The sequence below is a fragment of the Diceros bicornis genome, chromosome 8, assembly GCF_020826845.1.
Source record: "Diceros bicornis minor isolate mBicDic1 chromosome 8, mDicBic1.mat.cur, whole genome shotgun sequence".
Classification (NCBI taxonomy): Eukaryota; Metazoa; Chordata; class Mammalia; order Perissodactyla; family Rhinocerotidae; genus Diceros; species Diceros bicornis.
In genome coordinates, this window is record NC_080747.1 from 40472922 (window position 1) to 40484944 (window position 12023).

Here is a 12023-nt window from a genome sequence, read left to right on the forward strand (position 1 = left end):
GAACAGAGAAGGACTACTAAAACACTGAGAAAAAAAAAGTTAAAAAATGGCAGTAAGTACATACTTATCAATAGCTACATTAAACGTCAATGGACTAAATGCTCCAAGTAAAAGGCACAGGGTGGCTGATTGGATAAAAAAACAAGACCCATATATATGCTGCATACAAGAGACACACTTTAGACCTAAAGACACTCACAAACTGAAAGTGAAGGGATGGAAAAAGATACTCCACGCAAATGGCAATGAAAAGAAAGCTGGGGTAGCAGTACTCATATCAGACAAAATAGACTTTAAAACAAAAACTAAAAAGAGACAAAGAAGGGCATTACATAATGATCAAGGGAACAATCCAACAAGAGGATATAACACTTGTAAATATCTACGCACCCAATGTAGGTGCACCTAAATATATAAAGCAATTATTAACAGACATAAAAACAGAAATAGACAGTAACACAATAATAGTAGGGGACTTTAACACTCCACTTACACCAACGGATAGATCATCCAAACAGAAGATCAACAAAGAGCTCTGGAAAGGTAACTATGTGGGTTAATATATTTTTTTCTTATTTAAATCTCTTTGAAAGGTAGTAAACTGTTTAAAGCAAAAATAGTAAAAAAATGCACTGTGGGATTTATAACATATGTAGGAGTAAAATGCATGACAATACTAGTACAAAGGCCAGGAGAGGAGAATAATGTAAGTTTATTGTGTTAGAGGCAAGTAGTATAACACAACATAAAAATAGTCTGTGATGTTAAGATATATATTGGAAACCCTAGAGCAACCACTAAACAACAACAACAACAACAACAACAAAGAATTATGGCTAGTAAGCCTACAAAGGAGATAAAGTGGATTAATAAAAAATACATGTTTAATGCAAAAAAGGCAGAAAAAGAGGAAAAGGGGAACAAACAAATAGAAGGAACAAGTAGAAATAAATTTCAAGATAGTAGATATAAGTAATAGTCTAAAAACCACAATTAAAAAGCAAGAATTCTCAGTTTGGATAAAACTTCATGAGTCAACAATATAATTCCTACAAGAAACCCAATTTAAATATAAAAACATGAATAGGATACATGTAAAAGTATGGAAAAAGATAGCCTTTTCGATAAATGGTGCTGGAACAATTGGATATCTATATACAAAAAAAAAAAAACAAAAAAAAACTTCACATTATATCCTCACAAAAATCAATATCTAAAACTATGATACGTCTAGAAGAAAACAAAATATTTGTGATCTTGAGTTAGGCAAAAGAAATTTTAGATATGACACCAAAACACAATCCATCAAAGAACAAATGGATAAATTTTATAATTCCATCAAAATGGAAAACTTCTGCTCTTCAAAAGACACCATTAAGAGAATAAAAAGACAAACCACAGACTGGGAGAAAAATTTTTGCAAAAGATATATCTTGTATCCAGGATATATTTTTTAAAACTCTCAAAACTCAATAATAAAAAACCAAAAATCCAATTTTTAAAATAAGCAAAAATTTGAACAGACACAAGCAAAGAAGATATATAGATAGCAAATAATCACATGAAAAGATGATCAGCATCATTAGGTGTTAGGGAAATGAAAATTAAAATTGCAGTGAGATAGCACTACACACCTATTAGATTAGCTTAAATTAAAAAGATTAACCATACCAAGTGTTGGTGAGAATGTGGAGAAACTGGAACTCTCATACACTATTGATGGGAATGTAATATGGTACAACTGCTTTGGAAAATAGTTTGGCAATTTCTTAAAAAGTTAAATATATACTTATGCCTACCATGTGATACAGGCTTTCCACTCCTAGGTATTTATCCAAGAGTAAAGGAAATATATTTCCATACAAATATGAATTTCCCTAGCAGCTTTATTTATAATAGCCCAAAACTGGAAACAACCAAAAAGTCCATTAAGAGATGAATGGGTAAAACAAAGTATGATGTATCCATACAATGGAATAGTACTCAGCAACAAAGAGGAACCACCTATTGATACATGTAACAAAATAAATGAATCTCAAAAAAATTTATGCTGAGTCAAAAAAGCCAGACAAAAAAGTGTACATATTGTATGATTCTACTTATATAAAACTCTAGAAAAATTCAACTTAATCTATAGTGACAGAAAGCAGATTAGTGGTTGCTTGGGAATGGGGGAGTAGGGAGAGACAAGAGGGAGGAATTATAAAGGGGCATGAGGAGACTTGGGAGTGATGGATGTATTCACTATTTTGAGTTGGTGATGGTTTGACATGTACACGTATGTCAAAACATATCAAACTATACACTTTAAATATATGCAGTTTATTATATGTCAATTAAACATTAAGCTATTTTTAAAAATTAAATAAATGGAGAGTGACTACTAATGTTTATGAGATTTATTTTGGGAGCAATGAAAATGTTCTATAATTAGATAGTGGTGATGGTTGCACAACTTTGTAAATATAATAAAAACCACCAAATTATACACTTTAAAAAGATGAATTTTATGATATATAAATAAATATCTCCACAAAGTTATTGTAAAAAAAAGTAAAATGATAGAAAAAGATATACTATGTTAACACAAATCAAAGGAAAGCTGAAGTGGCTATACTAATATCAAAATATAATTCTGAGAAAATAAATATATATTTCTTTATTTTACCAGGGATAAAGAGGATTATTTCATAATGATAAAAGATTGATTCATCAAGAAGACATAATACTCCTAAACATTTATGCATCTAATAATAGATTTCAAAATCCCTGAAAAAAAAACACATTAGAATTGGAAGGAGAAATAGACAAATCCACAGCTATAGTCAAAGATTTTGATACCCCTCTCTCAGTAACTGATAGAACAAGTGATAGAAAATCAATAAGGAAGTAGAAGATATGAATGATACTATCAACCAACTTGATCTAATTGTCATAAAACACTCCACCCAACAGCAGCAGAATACATCTTTTCAAATATACATAAGTACACAGACCATAATTTTAAAAGATTTCAAGACAAACAAAATATGTTCTTGGTCTAGTATGGCACTAAATTAGAAATCAATAACAGAAAGATCTCTGGGAAATCCTGGTAATCAGAAACTAATAACACACTTCTAAATAACCCACAAAGAAGAAATCCAAAAGGAAATAAAGTATTTAACTACCTTATTTTATTTACTTTTTGTGAAAGACACAAACTGCCACTACACTCACTTGAGAAGGAATAATCTGGATACCTCTGTATTATTAAAGAAATTGAACTTATAGTTAAATACCTTCCAACAAAGAAAACTCTAGGTTCAGATGGCTTCCTGCAGAATTATACCAAATATTTATTGAAGATATAAAACTGATTCTAAACAACTCTTCCAGAACATTGAAGAGGAAGACGTATTTCCAAACTCATTTTATGAGGTCTGCATTACTGTGATACCAAAGCCAGGCACTGAAATTACAAGGAAAAAACCTACAATCCAATATCCCTCATGAACATAGATACAAAAATTCTTAACAAAATTTTAGGAAATTGAATCCAATAATATACAAAACAGATAATATATCATGACTAAATGGAATTCAGTCCAGGAATGCAAGGTTGGTTTAACATTAGAAAATGTATGTAATTCTCCATATTAACAGGCTAAAAAGAAAAACCGTATGATCATCTTGATAGAATCATAAAAAGCATTTGACAAAATCTAACATCTTTTCCTGATAATAACTCTCAGCAAACTAGGAATAGAAAGAACTTCTTCCTCCTGATACACAGCACCCATAAAAAACCTATAGCCAACATCATACTTAGCAGTGAAAGACTGAAAGTTTTCCCCCTTTTAAATCAGGAACAAGACAGCGATATACATTTTAACTGCTTCTATTCAACATTGTACTGGAGGTTCTAGCCAGTGCAATAAGGCAAGAAAAAAAGCATCCTGAATGGAAAGAAGTATACTGTCTTTATTTAAAGATGTCATGATTGTCTTTGTAGAAAATCCTGTGGAGTCTACAAATAAACAACAACTAAGAAGTGAGTGTGGCAAATTGCACTATAAAAGATAAATATATAAAAATCAATTGTATTTCTATATACTAGGAATAAAGAATCTGAAATTTTAAAAATAATTTCATTTGAAACAGCATAAGAAATCTGAAATATATAGGGATAAATCTGATCAAATATATGCAAGACATGTCTACTGAAAACTACAAGAAAATGTTGAGAGAAATTAGAGACGTAAATAAATGGAGAGATGTACTGTGTTCATGTATCAGAAGACCAACTATAGTTAAGATGTCAATATTCCCCTAATTGATCTGTAGATTCAACACAATCCCAATAAAAATTGCAGCAAGATTTTCTGTAGAAATTGACAAGATGACTCTAAAATTCATATGGAAATGAAAATAACCTAGGATAGTTAATAGAAAAGTCAAAACAAGTTTGAAATAGAAGAAGAAATTTGGAGAACTTACATTATCTGGCTTCAAAACTTATTGCTAATCTACAGAAATCAAGATACTGTGGTATTGTGTCAAACTAGACAAAGAGATCACTGGAAGAGAATAGAGAGTTCAGAAATAGCCCCACTCATATTGATCTTCAACACAAGTGAAAAAGCAATTCAGTGGAGAAAGAATAATCTTTTCAACAAGTGATCGTGGAACAATTGCATGTCTTTAAAACTTCTATATCTTACTCATACCACATACAAAAATTAACTCAATATATCATAAACCTAAATTTAAACCTAAATGCAAATAGATCATGAGCCTAAAATGTAGAATGCAAAAAAAGTAAAGTTATAAAACTTCTAGAAGAAAACATAGGAGAAAAATCTTTGTGATTTTGGGTTAGGCCAAGATTTTTTAGATATGACACCAAAACACAATCTATACACTAACAAATTGACGGACTGACCTTCACAAAAATTAAAAGCGTCTGCTCTTTGAAAGATATCATTAAGATAATGAATACTCAAGACATAGATTGGGAGAATATATTTGCAAATTACATATCTGTTAAAGGATTTGTATTCAGAATATATAAAGAACTCTTAAAACTCAATAATTAAAAAAAAAAATGAAAAATTGGCCAAAGATTTGAACATTTCACCAAAGATATAGAGATGGCAAATAAGCATATAGAAAGATGTTCAATATCATTAGTCATTAGAGATCAAATTAAAACCACAATGATATACCACTGTACATCCATTGTATGCCTAAAATTGAAAAGATTGACCATACTTGGTGTGGGTAAGGATGTAGGACAACTGAAATTCTTATACAATGCGGGTGAGAATTTAAAATGGCACAATGACTTTGCAAAACACTTGGGTAATTTCTTCAAAAGTTACACATATACTTAACATTCAACCCAGCCATTCTACTCCTAGGTTATTTACCCATGAAAGATGAAAGCATATGTTGCCACAAAGACTATTTGTTTCATTATTCTTTTAACATCAATAGGAACCAGAGTGATGATCTCTCATCTCTGATATTGGAATTTGTGTCTTCTCTCTTTTTTCCTGGTTGGTTTGGCTAGAGGATTATCAATTTTATTTATCTTTTTAAAGAACCAGATTTTGGGTTTGTTAATTGTCTCTATTTTTTCCTGTTTTAAATTTCACTGATTCTGCTGTAATTTTTATTATTTCTTTTCTTCTGCTTGCTTTAGGTTTACATTACTCTTCTTAAATTTCCTAAGGTGGCAGCTTTTATGTTATTGATTTTAGATTTTTCTTCTTTTTCTAATGTATGCTTTTAATGTTGTAAGTTTTCCTCTAACCATTGCTTTTGCTGCATCCCAAAAATTTTAATAAATTGCATTTTTATTTTCACTTACAGTATTTTAAAATTCCTCCTGAGACTTCTTTGATACATGTGTTATTTAGAAATGTGTTTGTTAGTTTCTCGAGATTTGAGGGTTTTGCAGCTATCTTTTCTGTTATTGATTTCTAGTTTAATTCCATTGTAATCTGACAACATGCATTGTATGATTTCTATTCTTTCAAGTTTGTTAAGATGTGTTTTATGGTCCAGAATGTGGTCTATCTTGGTAAATGTTTCATGTAAACTTGAGAAAAATGTTTATTCTACTGTTGTTGGAGGGAGTATTCTATACATGTCAATTAGATCAAGTTGATTGATAGTGCTATTCAAGTCAATTACATCCTTATTGATTACCTGCCTGCTTGATCTGTCAATTGACAAGGGGGTACTGAAGTCTCTAACTATAATAGTGGATTTGTCTGTTTCTCTTTTCAATTCTGTCAGTTTTTTCCTCACATATTCTGACACTCTGTTGTTAGGTGCATTCTTTTTTTTTTTTTTTTTTTAAGATTTTATTTATTTATTTTTTCCCCCCAAAGCCCCAGTAGATAGTTGTATGTCATAGCTGCGCATCCTTCTAGTTGCTGTACGTGGGACGCAGCCTCAGCACGGCCGGAGAAGCGGTGCGTCGGTGCGCGCCCAGGATCCGAACCCCGGGCCGCCAGCAGCGGAGCGCGCGCACTTAACCGCCAAGCCACGGGGCCGGCCCTGTTAGGTGCATTCGAGCTTAGAATTATTATGTCTTCTTCAAGAACTGACCCCTTTATCATTATGCAGTGCCCTCCTTTATCCCTGATAATTTTCCTTATTCTGAAGTCTGCTTTGTCTGAAATTAATATAGTTACTGTAACTTTCTTTTGACTAGTGTTTACCTAATGGTTTATTTTTCTCCATCCCTTTAGCTAGCAGCTTTATTTGTAATAGCTGAAAAAGACTACCCAAGTGTCCACTGACAGGTAAATGAATATTCACAGAATCAACTTCTACTTGGCAATAAAAAGGAATGAATTTTTCATACATCCAACAACATGGATGAATCTCAAAATAATTATGCTGAATGAAAGAAGCTATACCAAAAATAAAAGTATGTATTATATGATTGCATTTATATAAAATTATTAAAAATGCAAACAAATCAATAGTGACAGAAAGGAAATCAATGATTACCTAGGCAGAGGAGTGGGGATTGGTGGGAAAGAGATTACAAAGGGAGATGAGGAAACTTTGGGGGGTAATGGATAGTTCCTTATCTTGACAGTGGTGATGGTCTCACAGGTCAGTGTGGTTCAGAGAGTCAGAGGACAGATCAGAGTGCTCAGAACATGGAGGAACGGGGGCCTCCAACATTGTACAAACCTATAGAAGTACAAACAGCAGCAACAAGATTGTTGATGAAAACTCTGAACTTTGTATAAACTCTGAACATTTGCAGAAAGAGAAGGAAAGTCACCTTAAGTTTACCCATTGCACCTGATAGCAAGGAAGTGACGATCACAGCAAAGACTAGGATGGGAAACAGAATTAGAGACACAGGATGATCAAATGGCACTAAAGGGAAACTAACATTTTTTGAGCACATGTTATGTACTAGGAGCTATAGAGATGTTTTACATATATCATCACTCTGTGTGTTACAGTTTCATGAACACTGTCTCTAACCCTCACGTCAACCCTGTATATATCATTATCTCAAGTTTAAGATAAAGACCCGGAGGCTTTTATAGGTTAAGTGACTTGCTTGAGGTCAATAAACAAGTGAATAGAGTAATACAAAAAATATAAAAGTATAGAAGAAGAAGTATAAGAGTAAATAAGAGAAATGGGACCAGAACATGCCCAAACACGGGGGAGATTTTGAATGCAGAGAGTTACAAGGGTAACCTCTTATTCGACTCCCTTCATAATATCAAGCTAAGACCCCCAAGAAGAAGGTAAACTTCTTCTCCAGATGGGATTTAAGACTGTTAAGTTCAGTTACTCCTCCCACATGAAAATTTTCCCTCTACTTCCAGTTTTAGAGAATTAATTTTATTAAGAGAACTGGTGGGGTCCTACAAATGACCTTGTCTGTTTAGGGTCTCTCAAGAGGAAGTTGGGAAATTTGAGTAAACTCTTCCATGATACTTGGCTGCGTTTCTCAATGGGGGAAAATGTGTTCTTTTAAAAATTTTGCATGGTGAATCAATGTTGAAGGGGTATTCAGGTGAATGAAAGAGGTTGGGAGGTGCATTAATGCCTGGGGCTTGGACATCAGAGGGTAGATTCCGTGTCTCAAGAGAGGAGAGTTGAATGTTGGGAGGAAAATATGGAGGCATTTTTGTGGAGATGGAATTATTTATTGAACTGCTTTCTGATGATCACATAGGCCATGGGAGGCAGGAATTTGATTAGTATTTGCATTTAAGTGGCCAGAGGCAGTTTTATTATTTCCAAGAAATTATCTCAGTGTCTATTAGAAAAAACCCACAGAGCGTATGCCTGGACATTACAACACATTAGAAACATTCCTTTGGACTATGAACTTCTTAAATGCTCTCCCAAGTGTGATAACCAAATAACATAAACGATAGTCGAGGGTTATGGCTTCAAGTTCAAAGAGTATCAAGAATTGGAATAGAGTCTGGAATGGTCCTAGACAAGATATTTGATTCATAAGGTCAGCCCTTAATGTGGTCAAATTTATATAGGTGAGCCAAAGGCCTTGCCTTCTTAGCTTAATGACATAGATTCATTTTGTTACTTTAGAACCTGTACTGGTTTTGAGAACACTGGTTATTGGTATTTCCACAATCCAATAGCAATAAGGATGAAATGTTTAATTAATTCCCTACAAATGAAAAGCATACGACATACTTTTGTTTTTACAATAAACTGGTTATGTTTTTCTTACTCTACTAGTTTCAAAAGTCAAGTATTATTTCATCTCATTCCTAACACATTTATGTCTTGGGTTCTGGAATTTAGTGTGTTAATTTCTGGCTGTCACATCTGGTTTGTTAACCTAACTGAAATCCCAATAAAATGTTGGTCCTGATACATTTCCAGGTATTCTGTTGGCACCCCGAAAAAACTGCTTGATGAAGGTGGGATAGTTTAACTGGACATGCATCCCACTCTTTTAAAAATTTTAAAGTTGAGTTTGCTGTTATTAACATTGTACTCTAAAAATATGGGAGGAAGGTGGAATGATAGTTAAGGTTAAATTCATGGCTGGCTTCTGTTTTGTAAATTGCATTGGCTGGCACCTCCTCTGGGTGTTGCCCCAACATGAAGCTTATTGGTGACATCACAGCTGACTCAGAAGACAGGGGATCAGCTGACATTGAATTAGTCAATGTGATATTTCATCCTTACAAAAGTGGGCTTTCTTGAGTGAAAGCAACTTCTCGTTAGCTCTATAAACTGTCACCATTTTAAGACATGTGGGGCGTGATTTATAAAGGTACACATGTGCTACAAGGCCAGTTGCTTGGTTGCTGCTTTCTGAGATACCTCTAATTTATTACTATTTTAGATGACAGCAAACACCCATATAAATAGTTAGACACAAGTGATTCTATGCTCAGGAATTCTAGGCAGCTAGGAGTCCCATTTACTGCAATAGTTATTTAACAGCTGAAAAGATAACATGAGATTTAGACAAAAACAAATTTATTTGTTTCTAAATAGACTATTATTCTCAATTTGTGCCAAGAGAGTAATAATAACTAATATTTGTAAACTACTTTACAAGTTTACAAAGTACTTTTCATATATTTTAATAGCTACCATTTATTATGCCAAATACTGTAAGTTAGTCTCTTGAGATACATTTTTCCTTTAATTCTCACAACAATTCTATGAGTCAAGATTACGATGTTACCTTTAAACAGGCTTAGCATAAAGGAATCAAGAAAGAACAAAGGAAAGGTCAGAAATAGCCTGGTACTCCAGGCGGCACCTCTCTCTTACCAGCTTCTTCCCTCCAAAATGGGATTTCAAAGTGAGAGTTATCCAGCCCCAGTCACAGAGCCATAAAAGGGGAAGAGATGTTAGAGGAGACTCAACTTAGTAAAAACTGAAATGTATAATGATTACAGGAGAATAATTCAGATCACAAAATGCTATGGATAAAAGAACTCTGAGTTACATCCAATTAGATTCAGGGCTTAAACTGGACTTCCATCATCTATCTGTTTCACTCATATCTCTTTGGTTTCATTTGCTAGAATTCTAAAAGAATTTCAGATACAAGATTTGCTCATTTCACTTATTTTTTTTCCTCCTTTGCAAGTTCAACATTTTTCCTGATATTTTGGGAGGCATAAGTTTAACTTGGAAAAGGAAGATGGGGCTGTATTTGCATTTCATAGGGATATTTGGTGTTAAATGGAATTGTATTTGCCCTAACCTCCAATTAGTCCTGGGGAATTCATGTGCCTAAAGGAGATATGGTCAGCATTTCTCTATTTGCTCTCGTGGTAGGATAATATTTTGACATTTAGTCTTTTACCTCTTTCTATTTTCTTCTTTCCCTTTCTCTCCATTCAAGCTGAAAGTAGGCTCTGTGTTAATTGTCCCAGGGGAGCCATATTGCAAGGCAGAAAGCAGAGGAGTCTACAAGTCTTTCTGGCTTTTGTTTTCCAAAGGCCTAAACTTTTAGACAAAAGGAATTTCTAGAACTAGACAGAGGGTTTTGAAGAAACAAAAAGGGGGAAGAATTTTCTCCAAACGGAAAAGATTGAAAAGACTGGCGGGGTGAGGGACACACATACACACACACAGACTTTGATGCCTTGTCAGGGTATAAGATTCAAGAGCTATGGTAAAAATCTGGGAAAAGGCAGAGGAAAGCCCATGAAAGATTGATTGAAAGTACCCCTACTTCCCACCCCCAACTGACCCTAGTAGGATGGGTGCTCAGAATCAGAAATGATGTTGAGTTATAGACAAAGAAGGTTAGATCTCTAGCACACTTGAATTTGTGGGTTGAGATTCACGTGTTACCATACAAGTTAAAAAATATATTATGTGGATATGTGTAGCTATAATGGTGTTCATCAAAGAGTTATAGCAGACAAAATGGAAATAACCTAAATGTTGTTTGATTAAGCCAATTATAATATATGTATATCTGAAAACTATTTAAAATACTATTTATGAGATTGCTTAACTATATAAAGATGTTCAAAATATTCTGTGATATGAAAACACAAGTTATGAAATATGGAAAGTATGATCCAATTTTGAAAGAAAATACATATGTAGGCATAAAGAATAAACTTGGAGAATATATATGACATGAGAGACTTTAATTTTTCCCTTAATTCTTAATGTTCTACAAATAACAGGTATTCCTTTTATAATAAGAACAATACAATAAAAATTATAAAATAAAATCCAATTAGTTTACACTGAAAATACTGCACATTGCTTTTACGGAAAAGGTCAGAAAGAGAAGACTTCTACCCTTCTCACACCATTCTGCTGATATGGTGACTGGAATGAGCATTCCTTCACCTGCCAGGCTATTATCGTCAAAATGATGCTTAAAACAAGACCAGAAGCTGGAGAAAGAGCAAAAAAATAAAAATATAAAAATGAAAAAACTGGAAAATGAGAAAAACTAAATATGCATAATTTGGGATGGAGAAAAATGACACTTAGACTTTCTTTTTTAGCTAGTGTCTTATATTAAGTACTTCGCAAATAGTGACCAAGACTAAAAACAAACAAGGAAAGGAAATTGTCTAGCACTCCTGAATATAGAAAGGGCAAAGGAAGCTCTGGCTTATGAACCTGATACATTTTCTAAATAAAACATTGGATTAGTTAAGGAACTCCAACATGTAGGATATTGAATGTCAGAATGGATGAGAATTTATTATAACAGCAGGATATGTGGAGTATCCTGTTAGAAATCAGGATAAGGAATTCTGATTTTGATTTGATAATAAGAAAGTTTACATATTAATATATAATATTAGCATGGTATTTTTAGTCTACATTTGGAGAACAACTAGATAAGTAGAGGCAAAATGTATTCTAAGAAAAAAATTATAAATATGGTAACATTTAATGTGAATTGTGTTACATATTAAAAGTATCTGAACTAGTTATTCTCAGTGCTTTTCTATATTTAGTAACAAATATGTAATAATCAAAGTGGGTAATTTAGAATGATGCATTATTATTTAGCACTT